The following is a 4917-nucleotide window of genomic DNA, read 5'->3' as shown; positions in this document are numbered from 1 at the left end:
AAGTGTATTCAAGAACCTATCTTCAGTTATTGCCCTCACTGCAGCAAAATTCCTGGAGGGCGTGAAAAAATCTTTCGAGGACCAAAGACGCTAGACGATTTTGCCAAATGGGTCTTAGACCCCATCGACAAGACATGGAGCAAAGAGGACATCGAACGTTACCGAGATTGTCATCGCCATGCTACAGTGATGGCTCACAATTTCTCCGGATACGATGGACAGTTTCTTTTGAGGTACTATACGGAACATGGCACCGAACGTCCTAAAGTCACTTTGAACGGAGCCAAAATCATTTTCATGCAAGTGGGACAAGTGCAGTTTAAAGATTCGATGAGTTACTTGGCCATGCCTTTGAGTCGAATGCCTAAAACGTTTGGAATGACAGAAATGGCTAAAGGGTACTTTCCACACTTTTTCAATACGGAAGCCAATCAACATGCCGTTCTACCCCATTTGCCTGAGGCTCACTATTACGACCCCGACAACATGCGTACCGAACAACGAGAAGATTTCTACGCTTGGTACCAGGCTCATGCCTCTGACCCCTTCGACTTTCAGGAAGAAATGTTAAAGTATTGTCGTTCCGACGTGGACATTTTACGACGTTGCTGTGGAAAATTTCGAGAACTGTTCATGGAACACGGAGGGGTCGATCCTTTGAAAGAAGCTTGCACCATTGCCAAAGCGTGTTCCTTAGTGTACCGCCAACGATTCATGCCTCAAAAGACCGTGGCTGTCATCAGTCCTCAAACGACCAACTATGTCAAGCGTCAATACTCGGTCAAAGCCCTACGCTGGTTACATTACTTGTGCGACAAGGAAGGCAAATGGATTCAGCATGCCCGAAACGGAGGAGGCGAAAGGACCATCGGAACGTATTCGGTCGATGGCTGGGACTTAGAAAACCCCAAGATCGTGTATGAGTTTAACGGTTGCTTATTTCACGGATGTCCCGTCTGCTACCCTGACCGTGACACTAAAAATCAGTTTTTACAACGGACCATGGAAGACCTGTACGAGGACACTTGTCAGCGACGCTTGAAGTTAGAACAGCAAGGATACCAAGTGGTGGAAATGTGGGAACACGAATACGATCACCGTTTGAAAATCGATCCCGAGTTTAAACGTGTCGTGGAAAGTTACAAGCTGATGGACCCCCTGAACCCGAGGGATAGTTTGTACGGAGGAAGGACCAATGCCACCTGCTTGCTGTACCAAGCCGACGAAGAGAAAGGAGAAGAAATCAAATACTTGGATGTGTGTTCGCTGTATCCCTACGTGTGCAAATATTGTCACTTTCCTACAGGGCACCCGCGATTGCTGACGGAACACATCGACCTGGTCAACATTCGACAATACGAAGGCTTGATCAAGTGCAAAGTTTTGCCTCCCACGAACCTATACCATCCCGTCTTACCTCACCATTGTCAAGGCAAACTGATGTTTCCCTTGTGCCGTACTTGTGCCGAAACGTGCAACCAAGATCAGCCTTGTCAGCACACCCAGGAAGAACGGGCCTTGACGGGAACCTGGGTCAGCGTAGAATTGTTCAAAGCTATGGACATGGGATACCAGCTGTTAGAAGTGTACGAAATTTGCCACTTTCCCAAGACACAACAATACCACAAGGGTGACCCTACTCAGAAAGGCATTTTCGCAGACTACGTGGATGCCTTTTTGAAACTGAAGCAAGAAGCCAGCGGCTATCCTTCCTGGTGTCACACTCCCGAAGACCAAATAAAATTCAAAGAGAAATACCGGGAACAAGAAGGCATCACTTTAGACCACATCGAGAAAAACGAAGGCAGGCGATCGTTTGCCAAAGTGATGTTAAATTGCTTGTGGGGTAAAATGGCACAACGACCGTGTTTACCCAAGACGGAATATTTGACAGAACCTTCCCGCTACTTCCAGATGATTCACGACAAAACCAAATACATGAAACACGTGGACGTCGTTCGAGAGAATTTAATCTTGGTCAATTACGAAGAAGATCTGGACTTTGTACAAGACGACCCTTTTGGAAATGTCATCATTGCGGCTTACGTGACAGCTCATGCTCGCTTAAAATTGTACGAAGCTTTAGAACTGTTAGGGGATCGCGTCCTGTACTTTGACACGGACAGTTGCATCTACATCGATCGACCGGGTCAGCAACACCCTAACATCGAAGGAGACCGTTTAGGAGCCTGGACAGACGAACATCCTGACGATAAGATTCTAAGTTTCGCGAGTGGCGGTCCTAAAATTACGGCTACGAATACCGGGACCCACAAGGAGAAGTGCACACAGAGTGTAAAGTGAAAGGATTGACTCTGAATTATCGTACCAGTCGTGTGGTCAACTTTGGCGTATTGAAAGAAGCATTGCAGTCTGGAGAGGATGCAAACTTTAAAGTGACCACCTACCAGCCGAACAAGATTGTACGTTTACCCACTCACCACATCGTCAGTCGACCCTTGGAAAAAGTCTATCAAATCGTGTACCAGAAGCGAGTGCGACTTCCCAACCACTTTACTTTGCCGTACGGTCACATCAATATTGGTCAGCATATAAAAAAGGACAACGTCCAAGACCAACAGTTCATTGTCACTACTAAGACCAATTGAGAAAAAATGAATCCCTTCAAACAGCAAGTATAGAGCGTAAGACTCAAGTCCAATGAGAAACTCGGATGTGATTCTTTGCCTCACTATCACATCACCAATGCAGTAACACATCTTAGTTATTTATGTACTAACGCCATGACAAACTACGTGCAGCTAGTGAAACTTCCAGACCACAAAACTTTACCTTATGGACATACTGATATCACCCAGTATAAAAAGGGACGACTTCCAAGAACGACACTTCATTGCGAGGACAAGCAACAAGAAAGATGAATCACTCTACGCAGATGAAAAAAGAGAAGGAACAAACATCACTGACCTCTTTCACTACCATACCGTCACAGCAAAGTGCGTCCAAGAAGGGAAAGGATTCAGTAGACCTACAGGAGTATTTTAGCATCCAAATGACTCAGACAGCGACCTCAAGAAAATTTAGAACGACAACTTACACCTACACGGTGAAATTTAGAGACTTCGCGTCTGACATTTCAGCCGAGGAAGTAGCAGGTTTCATTACGGACCTACTTGACTCACTGTTAGAGGAACTCAAACGTCATTGCCAAGTCAAAGATCGAGGTCGTTTGAGCCTATCTATGTATCGCGACAGTTTGAACTCACCTGTATGTCTCGGATTTAGCACACCTGCAGAAATAACTTCGTCCAAACTTTTTAGGGCTATTGAAGACGTGCAGTCGATGAGAGGAAAATTTGACATCAACGAAGGAAAAGTAACCATTCATATGGTATACATTGTATCTCCATGGGAAGAAGACGATGACTGCACTTGATCTGCTTACTGATAAGTGTACCTAGCACGATGGATATAACAGCCGATTTATGAATGAAACGGATTAAGTGATGGGAAATATCTAGGCTGGGACACAAGTGCTAGCTGACCAGATTTTTAACAACGTGTGAGACGAATAGAGAGAGAGAAACATGAACTTTGTCCTATTTGATTGCATGTTACTTGTTTTGTGTTAGCTTTTTCTTATAAATGAACATTAAATGTAAACAGGTTTACTAGAGCCAAGAACTAAATAACTAGTAAATAGGTTTGTTTGATGTAGAAATGTTTATGTATTAAATGGATAGTGCTTAGACCAAAGCACAGGCCAGAGAGCCCATGTATATACTTGAATAAATGTTTTGAACCCATACAATAGACTTTTCTTTTTTGAGCCATTATTCTCTCTGTGAGGTTTGTTTTAGAACATTTCTGTCGTCTTTTCTGTGTGTTTAAATGTGTATTTGTATGTTTGTCCCTATCTACCCTTTGTCCTTACAAATACATTAAAATCCCTATAAAATGTTTTGACCCTATAAACCTCATGACGCCACCCAAAGATCAATTCCCATTGACATCCAGGTGACATTCCCATGTTCAATTTCCATTTACGACAAAGTGCAAACCCCATATTTTAACGTTAAAGTCCCATTGACGTTAAAGTACCGGTCCTGTTCAATTTCCATGTTCAATTCCCCTTGACGCTCTACAGTTCCATCCATGTTAAAATTTCCCATGTTAAATTCCCCTTGACGCCAGAGTGAATCGACTGTTTTTGCATGGTAAGTCCACTTGACGCTAGGGTGACCCCATATACTACTTTAGAGTAAATATTTACTGCTTTCAGTAACTCCATAATACGAGTGATATTTATAGTATCAGAAAGTTCTTTCATGTCATGCACAATGTAATAACGATCGCGCGTAGGTTGCAGGTCAAAACACTCTATCATAAAGTGCTTAACAGTGAATGGTTCATTGCAAGAAACGCACTCTGGTGGGTCTTCAAATTTTACTATGTGGGAGTGGGTGATATAAGTATGACCAATTCGGATTCTTGCAATGACTACCTCCTCCCTAAGCATGGTTCTGTAGGAAAGAGTCCATTCTCCTAGAGTTGGCTTGATTGCATGAAGTTTGTTATTCACGGCATCATTCCATGATGCCTGCCACTTCTGACGAAAGGACTTTCTGATACAAGGTTTAAAATCAGTATACGGTATTTTAAAATCAGATGGTTCTTGAGTAAGGGCCATTTTAGCACACGATCCGCTTTTTCGTTACCTTAAATACCAATATGGCTAGGTAACTGTAGACAACTGATTGGTGTTATTTTAACGGCGCATCAGCACTGTTAGGCTATTTAGCGCCAAACAAAATGTTATTTGCACAATCGTTTAAAAAAATAATAAAAGGTCCTATATCGACCAGCGATATAAAAGAACAAATGGTTGAAATTAAAAACGGTAAGATGGTAACGGTGCAAAATAAAGCTTCCCGATCAACGGGAGATGTAAATGTT

Source organism: Sinohyriopsis cumingii, chromosome 10, assembly GCF_028554795.1.
Source record: "Sinohyriopsis cumingii isolate HCF-2022 chromosome 10, ASM2855479v2, whole genome shotgun sequence".
Lineage (NCBI taxonomy): Eukaryota > Metazoa > Mollusca > Bivalvia > Unionida > Unionidae > Sinohyriopsis > Sinohyriopsis cumingii.
The sequence above is the reverse complement of the archived record's forward strand: the minus strand, read 5'-3'. Positions refer to the sequence as shown.